Genomic DNA, 13,163 nt, shown 5'->3' on the forward strand with positions numbered 1-13,163 from the left:
TAGGAGAGAAACATTAGAAATTGAGAAAGGCCATGTAAGTGAAGGGTTTGGTGGTGTCACTGAGTCAAATACAGACTGGGGCAATTTATTTAGTAGCAGTGGCTAGTTTTGTTTATTTTTTGGTGTTGAATTTTTGTTTTTAAGTAAGCTCCATGCCCAGCATGGAGCCCAATGCAGGGCTTGAACCCACCACCCTGAGATCAAGACTTGAGCTGAGATAGAGTCAGACACTTAACTGACCGAGCCACCCAGGCACCCATAGGCTGGCTTTGTAAAAGATTGTTCAAAGAAAATGGAGAACTTAGAATTGAACTAAAAATAATAATGTGGGCAACAGATGAATCTGTGCTGGGTTCTGGGAGATCTCTGATTTATGGTGGAACTCAATTCCAGTGAATGGATATCTGACAAGTAGAATTGAGTAAGGGAACTAACTAGCAAGAATGGGTCACAGCATCAGAATTCTAGTCTAAGAAGCTGAGATTGGAGAGTCTGAGATAAAAACCAAGATAGGAGAAGTAGAGAATGGGATTAGAGAAGCTTGCAAATTAAGCAGTTTAGGAATTTGTTACATTTACCTTTGATGCACAAATATGAGGCTACTTTTAAATTGAAGAATTTCAACAGTTGTGAAGCAAGGGATGACCTCTGCAATCTAAAAGCACAGAAAAAAAAAAAAAAGCACAGAAAATTTAGGTTGTAGCTCCAAGAAAATAGGGGAACATATCCATATCGGTATAATTGTTTTCAGATATAAGTAGAATGACAACAAAAGCCATTGAGAATTTTTGAAAGCCTAAATGAAGAAGTAAAACAATGAACAAATAATGGTCCTGATCTTTGAGGCTAGGATAGTTAACATTACTCCAACTTCCACCAGATGATGGGACTGATCCTACTCTAGTTCTTAAGCCAAGCAATGAAGATGGCAGTACATTTTTCATAGACTCAGCAAAACATAAGACCCAAACAGATAGTAAACACTTGTTATTTCTTACTTTAGCAGTCTGTGGTAACTGAGACCATCTGTGTCAATGTGACTTAAAGTTTTGCCTGGAAAAGATAAGACCATAAAACAACAAATTACTGTTTGCTTTGGGAAATGCCTTAAGTGCAATTTATTGAAGACAAGAATCTTTTCACCTAAGCAACCATGCCTTTTCAGATAACAGTTTACTTGCTTCAACACCATTTCCTTATGTGTCCACCAATCCCAAATGGCAATATTATGAATTTTACTCAATCCCAAATGAGTGTCCACCTTGGAGGATCATCTTAAAAGGATCTACCTTGAAGGCTGACTTTGACAGCCTTTTTTATTTTCCCAAAGTTTAAATTCAAGTTAGTTCACATATAGTGTAATAATAGTTTTGGGGGTAGAATTCAGTGATTCATCAGTTGCATATAGCACTCAGTGCTCTTTAGATGAAGTGCCCTCCTAAATACCAATCCCAATTACATCATCTCCTCACCCACTTCCCCTTCAGCAACTCTCTGTTTGTGCCTTAGTTAATTTATGGTTTGCCTCCTTCTCTATCTTTATCTTATTTTGTTTTCCTTCCTTTGCCTGTGTTCATCTGTTTTGTTTCTTAAATCCCACAGAGCAGTGAAATCATATGGTATTTGTCTTTCTCTGACTGAATGATTTCATTTAGTATATTGCATTCTAGTTCCAACCATGTCATTGCAAATGGCAATATTTCATTTCTTTTTTATGGCTGAGTAATATTTCACTGTGTGTGTGTGTGTGTGTGTGTGTGTGTGGTATGTATCAGGTACACATCTTCTTTATGATCAGTTAGTGGACATTTGAGCTCTTTAAATGTTTCAGCTATTGTAGATAGTGCTGCCATAAACACTGGGTGCATATGCCTCTTTGAACCACTATTTTTGTATCCTTTGGATACCTACCTACTACTGCAATTGCTGGATTGTAGGGTAGTTCTATTTTTAAACTTTTGAGGAAACTCCAAACTGTTTTCCAGAGTGGCTGCACCAGTTTGCATTCCCATCAACAGTGTAAGAGGGATGCCCCTTCTCTGCATCCTTGCCAATATCTGTTGTTTCCTGAGATATTAATTTTAGCCGTTCCTACAGATGTGAAGGGATAGCTTACTGTGGTTTTAGTTTGTATTTCCCTGATGATGGGTGATATTGAGCATCGTTTCATGTGTCTGTTAGCCATTTATACGTCTTCTTTGGAAAAATATCTATTCATGTCTGACAACCTTTTCTGAACCTTTTTCCCTTTCAAATCATCCCTAAATTCACCCATTTTGCAGTGAGTTTAAACTAGTTTTATCTTTGTATTTTAAAATGGGTTGTTTCATTATTGTACACCTGAAGTTAATATTGTACTATATGTTAACTGGAATTTAAATAAAAAGTATAAACAAACTAATGAATAGGTTGGCTAATGCTGGTTTGGTAAATTCATCACCTTTCTTAAATTCAGTACCTTTCAACTCTTTCTTCTTGGCTACATTGATGGTTCTGGTTCCTGGCACTAAAGTTTGTTATGTTATTTATAACAAGAGAAGACATACTGGTGTTAGCACAGAGTGAGTACCTTAAACTCAGAAATATATAACACTATGTGCTGAACAAACTTCTGTAATTATATATAAAGTTAAGAGGTCTCTTAAACAAGAAAGATTATACAGTATTATAAAGGGTTGAAAGGTAAATGTGGATTTTAATGTAGGAAAGATCAAATTCAAAATGATGTACTACATTCATTATAAATAGAAGTTAAGCAACTAAACTATTATTAGTTATTATGAATAATTCACCAACTAAAGCATCATCAATACTAGCAAGAACTAAATTTGAGAATTTAATTAATGTTTAACAAACCAGAACTATTCTCCCTTATAGAACATGATAAATGACAAGGATATAAAGCACAATGTTTTTAGCATTTTTTATGTGTGAGGAGGGGTTGTTTTTTTTATCAAATAATATTATTATTAAAAGTCAGATTCTTAAGGTGACTTTTTGGAGCCTCTTATTCAATGCATTATTTGGAAAATTCAGATAAGCAAACCAAATTCTTATATTCTACTATACAAATACTGTTTCTGGAACATTATGTATATCAGAGCATCCATCTTTCATTCCCTCAAACTCTTCCAAAATATTGAAAAAGAAGAAAAAGCTCCAAACTTATTTTGAGGTCAGCATTACCAAAATCAGATAAAAACAATATAGAAAAACTAAAGGCCAGGGATGCCTGAGTGGCTTAGTGGTTGAGCATCTGCTTTTGGCTCAGGGCATGATCCCAAAGTTCCTGGATCGAGTTCTGCATCAGGCTCCTTGCATGGAGCCTGCTTCTCCTCCGTCTGCCTATGTCTCTGCCTCTCTCTCTGTCTCTCATGAATAAATAAATAAAATCTTTAAAAAAAAGAAAAAAGAAAAACTAAAGGCCAATATAGCTAATGATAACAGATGCAAAAATTCTCAACAAAATATGAGTAAACTGAATTCAACACTACATTTAAAAAAATCATACACCATGGAATATAAAGGTGATTCAATATATACAAATTAAGAAATGTGATATGCCACATTAAATAAAGATTAAAAATCATATTATCTCAGTAGGTGCAAAAAAAGCATAAGACAAAATTCAAAATCTTTCATGTTAAAAACTTTCAACAAATTCAGTATAAAAGACAAGACATAATCCCTAACATAATAAAGGCCATATATTACAAGCTCACAGTAATATTATATTCAATAGTGAAAGTTGAAAAATTTTCCTTTATGATCAGGAAGACAAAGATGCCCATTCTCACCATTCCTATTCAAAGTGGAAATCCTAGCTAGAGCATCAAGCAAGAAAAAGAAATAGTGGCATGGAAGAAGTAAAGCTGTCTCTGTTGCAGATGATATGATCTTATGTATAGAAAATCCTAGTATTCACCAGATACTATTAGAACTAATCAATTGAGTAATGTCACAAATACAAAACCAACATATAGAAATCAATTATGTTTCTACACGTGAACAAGAAATACCTGAAAAAGAAATAAAGAATACAGAGGCACATGGGTGCTTTAAGCATCTGCCTTTGGCTCAAGTCATGATCCCAGGGTCCTGGGATCAAGCCCAGCATCAGGCTCCCTTGCTCAGTGAGGAATCTGCTTCTCCTTTTCCCTCTACCCTTCCTCCCCTAAGTTGTGCACTCTCTCTCTCTCAAATAAATAAATAAAATCTTTTTAAAAAAGAAATAAAGAAATACCATTCATAATAGTTACAAAATGATAAAATGATAAAATTCTTAGGAATAAATTTAACTATGAAGGCAAAAAAAAATGTGCCGAAAATTTTGATATTGATAAATTGAAAAAAAAAACACAAATGGAAAGATATTCCATGTTCATGGAAGAATTAACATTGTTAAAATGTCTAAACTACCTTAAGCAATCTATAGACTTAATACACTGCCTATAAAAATTCCAGTAGCATTTTCACAGAAATAGAAAAACAATCCTAAATTCATACATACAGAACAAAAACATCTGAATAGCCAAAGCAACATCTAGAAAACAAAACAAAACAAAACAAAACAAAACAAAACTGAGGGCGTTGCATTTCCTTATTTCAATTACATTACAAAGCGATAGTCATCAAAACAATATGGTACTGGAATAAACAGATACAGACCAATAAAATAGAATCAAGAGCCTAGAAATAAGCTCTCACATTTGCAGTCAAGTCATATTTGAGAAAAGATCCAAGAATAATCAATGTGGAAGAATAGTCCTTCATTGAATGGTGATGGGAACAGTGAATAATCTCTTTCAGAAGAATGAATTTGTACCTCTATATTATACAACTCACAAAATGAACTGAAAATAGATTAAAAACAGACGCATATGACTTGCAACTGTAAAACACCTAGAAACAAATAGAGGGAAAAACTCCTTGACCCTGGCCTTGGCAATGATTTTTCTTTTAGGGGGTGGGGTAGGATATGACATAAAAAGCCCAGCAATGAAAGCAAAATTTAGTAAGTGAGAGTACATCTCTGCACAGGAAAGTAAGTGATTAACAAAATGAAAAGGCAACCTTGGAATAAAAGAAATTATTTGCAAGCCAACTAACTACCTGCTAAGGAGATAATACCCAAAATATTCTAAAAAAAAAAAAAAAAACTCATACAACTCAGTAAGAAAACAAAACACACTATGATTAAACATGAACAAACCATCTTGAACAGGTATTTTTTCAAAGCAGGTTTACAAATGGCCAACAATCACATGCAAATGTTCTCAACATCACTAATTGCCAGAGAAGTACAAATCAAAACCACAATAAACTATTACCTCACACATGTTAGGATGACTATTATTAAAAAGATATGTAAAATAAAAAAATAAAAATAAAAAAGATATGTAATTACAAGCATCAATGAGGATGTGAAGGAAATCCTGCTGGTGGGGATATACATTGGCACAACTATCATGGAAAGCAACATGAAGGCTCCTCAAAAATTAAATACAAAATTACCATTTGATCAATAATTATACATATATATCCAAAGAAAATGAAATCAGGATCTCAATGTACTCCCATGTCCATTTCAGCATTATTTATAATAATGAAGATATGAAAACAACCTAAGTACCCTTACAATAACAAATGAAACTTCGCATTATGCTGAAAAAAATAAGTCAGAGCAAAACAAATAGAAAAAAATAATAACAAATGGTATCACTCACATGTGGAATCTAAAAATGCTGAACTCCTAGAAACAGAATGTAGAATGGTGATTGCCAGAATTTGGGAAGTGAGAAAAATGGGAGATGTTGGCCAATGGGTACAAATTTCCAGGTATAAAATTAATAACTTCTGTAGATCTAATATACAATATGGTGAATATAGTCAATAATACTGTATTATATACCTGATAGCTTCTAAAAGTGTAGATCTTAAATGTTTTCACCAAAAAAAAAAAAAAAGGTTATTATATGAGGGGATGTACTAGAGGTGGTAACTAACCATACTGTGGTAATACTTTTCAATATATATATGAAATCATCACATTGTACATATTAGACTTAAACAATATTGTATGTCAATTATATCTCAATAAACTTGGAAAAAAACATTTCTAAATGTAGAAAGGTTTTACATTCTCATGGGTAGGGTTATATAATACGAGTTAGGCAAGGAAATATGAGGGAAGTGACAGTTGATCCCAGGTAGAAGCTTTACGAGACAACAAATGGTTTACTACATATTGTTATTTGATTTTGATTCTTCTATCATGACAGTTTATGTCCAAGTAGAGACTCCAGAGGTATCTGGGCAGCTCATTTGGTTAGGCATCTGCCTTCAGTTTACGTTCCTGGGATTGAGCCCTGTATCAGGCTCCCCACTCACAGGGAGTCTACTTCTCCCTCTCCTTCTGCCCCTCCCCCTGCTCATGCTTGCTCTCTCCACTCATCGCTCTCAAATAAATAAATACAATCTTAAGAAAAAGAGAAAGATTCCATCACTCAGGATACTTAAGTGAATCATGAGAGCACATATTCCTTCAGAATCTACAACGGTCATCTAGCATAAGTAAAAGCTAAACATTTGTATTTCATGCTACTCTAATTTCAAGTTTGCCTTGGAATCTTATTGTTAAAGTCTAGTTACACTCCATGGTATTCTTTTATTTTAAGATTTTATTTATTTATTCATAAGAGACAGAGAGAGGCAGAAACATAGGTAGAGGGAGAAGCAGGCTCCATGCAGGGAGCCCCATGCAGGAGTCAATTGCAGTATCCTGGGATCGTCCCTGAGTCGAAGGCAGACTCAACCACTGAGCCACCCAGGCATCCTGCATGGTATTTAGTTCTTAATATAAGTTCTTAATATAATCAGTATTTTCTGCCTATTCTTATCAGCATGTCAGTTTTTGTTTTTGTTTTATTTTTTTCACTGTTATCATTTAAAACTATGCTGTCATATGGTCATCATTAGTGAACCTAAAATTTAGCAATTCACAATACCAGTTAATTGTAAAATAACACCAATAATAATTAAAATTTTCATACAGATACTTTATGTCTATACAGTAAGGGTTAACTCAGCAACACTGTTGTCCCACTTTTGTGCATTCCAGAAAAAAGACTGGCTTTTGACTATCTCTTGAAAGAAAACCTCTGAGATGTTGGTTAAATGTTTTTGTATGTCTGAGACCTTGCACTACGTTTTATCAGTGTGACCAGATTATAGTAACCGTGTGATTTATGGTAAACAACCATATTTATGCCTGAGGTCCTGGGCTATGCTATACTAATTTGACTTCTGGGGGTCTAGAGATTAAGTAGCTATCATAGTCATGCAATACATGCTCACAGAATAAACTCCCCCCCCCAAAAAAAAAAAATCTCTTGACCTATGCTTGGGTAACATTCCCTGGCTAGCAGACTTTGGAACTTGTTGACACTATCATTGCTGGGAGAATTAAGTTCACCACTAAAGGATTCTACTAGGAAGGGATGTTTGGAAAATCATACATGATTTCTCCAGGACTTCACCTTATACATCTTTCCCCTTTGCTAATTTTAATCTATCCTTCCACTAAAATAAATTATAATTATAAAATATAACAGCTTTTCTGAGTTCTGTGGTTTCTTCTAGTAAATTTTGCAGCCAGAGGGTGGTCTTAGGAAACACCTGACACAGTACAAAAGTTGAGATATCTTATAAGATTATTTACTAAATTTGTTTACAAAAATTGAAAATCATGACACTAAAAGCAAAGGCAAAAACAAAAACAAACATGTGAGACATATCAAACTGAAAAGTTCTGCACAGCAAAGAAAACCCTCAACAAAATGAAAAGGCAACTTGCAGAATGAAAAACTATTTATAAATCATGTATCTGTTGAAGAACATCTAAAATATAAAAATAATTTATATAATGCAATAACCAAAAAAATCAATTAAAATGAGATCTGAATAGACATTATTCTAAACAAGCTATGCAGATATACAAAAATTATATGAAAAGATGTTCAACATCACCAAACACCACGGAAATGTAAATTAAAACTATAATGACATATCATTTCACAACTTTAGAATGGCTGTTAACAAAAAGGCAAGAGATGGGTTTTGGTGAGGATATGTACAAAAGGGAGCAACTGTGCCCTGTTGGTAGGAATGTAAACCAGTATAGCCACTGTGGAAAACAATGTCGTTTCCTCAAAAAATTAAAATGAGAACCACCATATGATCCAGCAATTGCACGTCTAGGTATCTATCAAAAGTAAACACAAATACTACCTTGAAAAGATATTGGTACCTTCATGTTCATTGCAGCATTATTTACAAATAGCCAAACACGGAAATAACCGTGTTATTTCCATCCATGGAAGACTAAATAAAGAAAATGTGGTGTGTTTGTGTATGTGTGTGTATATATATGAATTTTATATATAATCCACATATTTATATATATAATTGATATATATATGATGAAATATTCAGCTATTAAAAAGGAAATTATGCCATTTCTGACAATATGGATGGACTTATGCTAAGTGAAATAAGTCAGAAGAAACAAAATATGATCTCACTTAAGTTGAATCTTAAAAAAAAAATTCTTAAAGATAACAAATTGCTGATTGCCAGAGGCAGGGAATAGGGGGTGGAAAAATAGATGAAAGTGGTCAAAAAGGATACATTTACAGTTATAAAATAAAGAAGTCCTGGAATGCAATGTACAAGATAATGACTATAATTAATAACATTGTATTATATATTTGACTGTTGCCAAGACAGTGAATCTTAGAAGTTCTCATCACACACAAACACACAGAATGATAACTATGTATAATGACAATGTTAATTAGGTTTATTGTGATCATTATTGCTAAATACACAAATATTGAATCATTATGTTGTGCATGTGAAACTAATACAATGTTACATGGCAATTATATCTCAAAAAATCATCTAAAAACTAATAAAATACAACTCTATCCCTCCCCCCCAAAAAAAAAGACTAACCACAGCAAACAATGAAGAAAATGTAGAGCAACTAAAACTCTCATATACTGCTTTCGAGTATATAAAGTGATAAACCATATTGGGAAAATAAGAGTTTCTTGTAAAGGTAAACATATATCTACCCTCTGAACCAACGATTCTACTCCTAGGTCTTCACCCCAAATCAGTAACAACATAAGTCCACATCAATACTTGCACAAGTATGTTTCTAGCAGTTGTAGTCATGGTAATCAAAACTTGAAGAACCTAAAAGTTCATCAATAAAACAATGTTTGAACAAAGCACATTTATTCCCATATGGAAATAAATAAGTGAAAAAAATGTATACAGTCAATATGAATTGGAGAAAAAGAGGCCAGGCACAAAAGAACAGAGAATATATGATCTAAGTTTAAGAAGTTCAAGAACAAAAAAAAAAAAAAAAAAAAAGAAGTTCAAGAACATGCAGAATAATCTATGATATAAATCTAAATAGGGAAGGAAGGAAGAAAGGAAGGAAGGAAGGAAGGAAGGAAGGAAGGAAGGAAGGAAGGAAGGAAGGAAGAAAAAGAAAGAAAAAAGAAAGAAAGAAAGAAAGAAAGAAAGAAAGAAAGAAAGAAAGAAAGAAAGAAAGAAAGAAAGAAAGAAGGAAGGAAGGAAGGAAGGAAGGAAGGAAGGAAGGAAGGAAGGAAGGAAGGAAAGAAAGAAAGAAAGAAAGAAAGAAAATCTAAATAGTTATTTTATGTGTTATGGGAATGAAATGGAAAAAAAAGATGTGAGGAGCTTTCTAGAGTATGGAAATATTCTATGCCTTGGTTAGGATGTTTGTCACATGAAAGAATTTCTGTCCAAACTTATTATCTTGTATAATTTTGATCCATAACTTTCATTATATATAAATTTTACTTTGTTTAAAAATGGGTATTATCTGAATTTTCTTTGCATTAGAACTACAAGAACCCTTTTTGCTATTTCTTTAATTTTTTTCTTCCTTTCTTTTATTTTTTTTTAATTTTTATTTATTTATGATAGTCACAGAGAGAGAAAGAGAGAGAGGCAGAGACATAGGCAGAGGGAGAAGCAGGCTCCCGGTGGAGCACTGTGTGCCTATCATAAATAAATAAATAAAATTAAAAAAAAAAATAAAAGAAGGTTGATCTTGTTTTCTTTGCAGACTTCTTTCAGGAGCCTCACTGCAGTGACATCTGAATGAATAAGTTGACAATGTCAAACACTATGTTCGTTTTTCCTTTCCATGCAATTTGTTTCAACATCGATGGGTAATATAATTCTATCAAATAAGATGCTAAATTATTTGAACATTTCCTGGGGAAAAGTTATCTTATTCTTAATGCACATATGGTTTCATCTTCTTGTTTTAATTGTCATGTTTGTTTGAACTGGTACATGTTTTGTGACCATTGCTAATGCCAGCCTAAAAACAACCTCACAAAAAAAGACAAAGATGGGAAAATTTGGTCCTCTCTGATGGCATTGGTTCAGTGACTTTTTGGGTGTATATAAAAGCTCCATATTACTAAAGCTACTTGAACCTGTGCCCTTTTTTAACTTGTAGCTGAAAATGTTCTAGTGATATATCAATTTAGAAATTTTCCTTATCTGTTTAGAAAGCAATAGAACTGGATTGTTTTTCCAGTTCTCAATGGAAAATGGAGCACAACAGATGAGCAGATGAACAAAATTCTATCAGCAGCAATTCATTAAATAATAAATATATAGATTAATCATGTAGTCAGTGTTACTACTCAATTGCCTTGACCATCATAAACTTACTTAATAGCCTAGGACAAACATTTTTTTTTTGTTCCTGTATGCCCCAGTATGACAAAAAATGATAATATGTTGCAGTATAATCATTAGTGATTTAAGACACAAGAGAAAAAAGACTCTAAGTACCACAATCATCTTTAAGATACACAGCATAACATGCAATATTAAATTAGTACATTTACTCTGAGTAAGCAAATATGTAATTCCAAGTAATGTATTATTTACTAGAACTAAATTCATTTTCAAATTTTATTTCCAACATTAATGATTAAAAAATGAATGTTATTACTTAGTATTGCCTTTAGCTTGACTTTACAGAACAACTTTCGTATTGCAAAATATGTATCGAAAGTCTAAGAATATTAAAAGAAATTTTATCACAGTTTTTCTTAATAATATACTAATTTAATCATTTGGAAGAATTTAGCTTTCTAGAAAGAACTCTCAATTGTTCTGAAACCAAAACTATTCTGTCCTTAGGAAGAGAACTGATTGGAAAGTTACAAAATATACACAGTAGATTTAAACAATGAATACAGAGTAGACAGTTTCACTTTGATTTCTTCTAGTCAATTTCACTTTTAGTTCTCATGCAAAACTTCACTTTTAGCTCTCATGAGGTGCTAACAGAATATTTAAACACTAAAGAGAACCACTTTCAATTGTTTAAGATCGTAATATGATTTACATTAATTCTGTATTCTAAAGACTCTTAAGATACATATTCAAGAACCATACTTTGTACATTGCTTCTTTAAACTTGCAAACAGTACCTTAATGGATTATAAGAAGTGTTATTTGGTAGGGATGAAGGTACTCTGTTTGAATGGAATTTTTTATTTAGGCTTACCACATATTTCCAGTGAGTAAAGACACTGAATCTTAAATCACGAACACCGGATTATTAGGGCTGAGCAAGTTAACTCAGCCAATTGGCCCTTCTGAAAATAATTCCATTACTGAAGTCCATAAATTTTCAATTAATTTCCTTTTCATTACCTTTCCTTTCAATCTCATACACCCTTGGCTTTACATGTTCAGAACAATTCTCAAAAATAAACAAACAAAAAAAGGCACAAGAAGAGTTTCCTTTGTTGTTTATGAGAGTCCATAGTTCTCTTTCTCTGAGATGTTTGTTTCCTTTAATAGGGATTCCACTGAACAATAGAGTCTATTGTTGGTATCCTGAAAATTGTACCTTCCTATATTTATTTATTACCATGATTTCTTATAAAATATTTTTCTACGTTTCCTTAAAACACTGATAATTTTTCTTTGAGGAGGGACAGAGAGAGAGAGAGAGAAGAAACATAAAATGATATAAATCCATTTTTCACATACTACAGTTTAACTAATGTAACCTACACTATATAGCTGGACTACTTCATATTTAACATGAGGCTTTTACAGTACATTAAATAGTCCAATGCCATGGGAGTTTCATACATCAATAGACACTCTTTTGATAGTATATAATATTCAAACACTGACACTATAATATTAGCAGTACTGCTCTACTCCACATTATGACATGAACAGTATGAATAACTGAAATAGCATATCACAGCTATACTGTTAGGATTGCACAAAGGAAGCCACCATCACCTTAAGAAAACTTCTATTTTAAATCTGGGAGTTAATCATGCATCACTTTAGTGATTTGCTTTATATGTAGAATGTATCCTAAATCCTGATGATACTCTGTGATAATTATTAGAAAATAATAAAGAATCTAGCATGCAAGAATGAATCAAAACATTCTGAAACAAAAAGTAGCTTCGAATAGGATATTGCCCATAATATTCAGTAAGAATGCTTGTATTTCAGAATAAAATTGCTTCAACTAGATAATCAACAAATCAGTTTCTTTAGAACTTTGTCAGATCACAGCATGCTTCCAAATTTAAGGAGAAGGAGTATAGACACCTCTAAAGGCAGGTCAAGTTTACAAAACATCAAACATTTTGCAGTTATAGAAGATACCCTTTTGTAGTTCCACATAATTTGTGTTTAGGTCAAAGTCTTCTGTTTCATAAATGTTTCTAGCAGTTTGATGAGAAATGAATGTTGTTAAATATCTAACAATAACGCTCACATTTACCTGATATCATTTGAACTACGTTGGCCATACAACAAGAATGAGGTGTTTTAAAAGTAAATACTATATAGAATTTTTTATATTTTATTTATTTATTCATGAGCAACACATAGAGACAGGTAGAGACACAAGCAGAGGGAGAAGCAGGCTCCCTGTGGGGAGCCTGATGTGGGATTCGATCCCAAGATCGTGCCCTGAGCCAAAGGCAGACAATCAACCACTGAGCCACCCAGGTGTCCCTTCTATATAATAATTTCTAATAGTAGTTATTTTCAAAGCA

At 32.9% G+C, this 13,163-nt stretch overlaps 1 long non-coding RNA gene across 1 annotated transcript in view; it reads right to left on the bottom strand.

Annotated features, from left to right (window-relative positions):
* Positions 1-578: 578 nt before the first annotated feature.
* The window catches only part of LOC140626877 (uncharacterized), a 65,719-nt gene continuing 53,134 nt past the window's right edge, over positions 579-13,163 (bottom strand). The window contains exons 2-3 of the long non-coding RNA XR_012025870.1: positions 999-1,053; positions 579-655 (exon numbers count right to left, since the gene is read on the bottom strand). This is a non-coding gene — a long non-coding RNA (uncharacterized lncRNA). The remainder of the gene's footprint in view (positions 656-998; positions 1,054-13,163) is intronic.

Source organism: Canis lupus, chromosome 38, assembly GCF_048164855.1.
Source record: "Canis lupus baileyi chromosome 38, mCanLup2.hap1, whole genome shotgun sequence".
Taxonomy (NCBI): domain Eukaryota; kingdom Metazoa; phylum Chordata; class Mammalia; order Carnivora; family Canidae; genus Canis; species Canis lupus.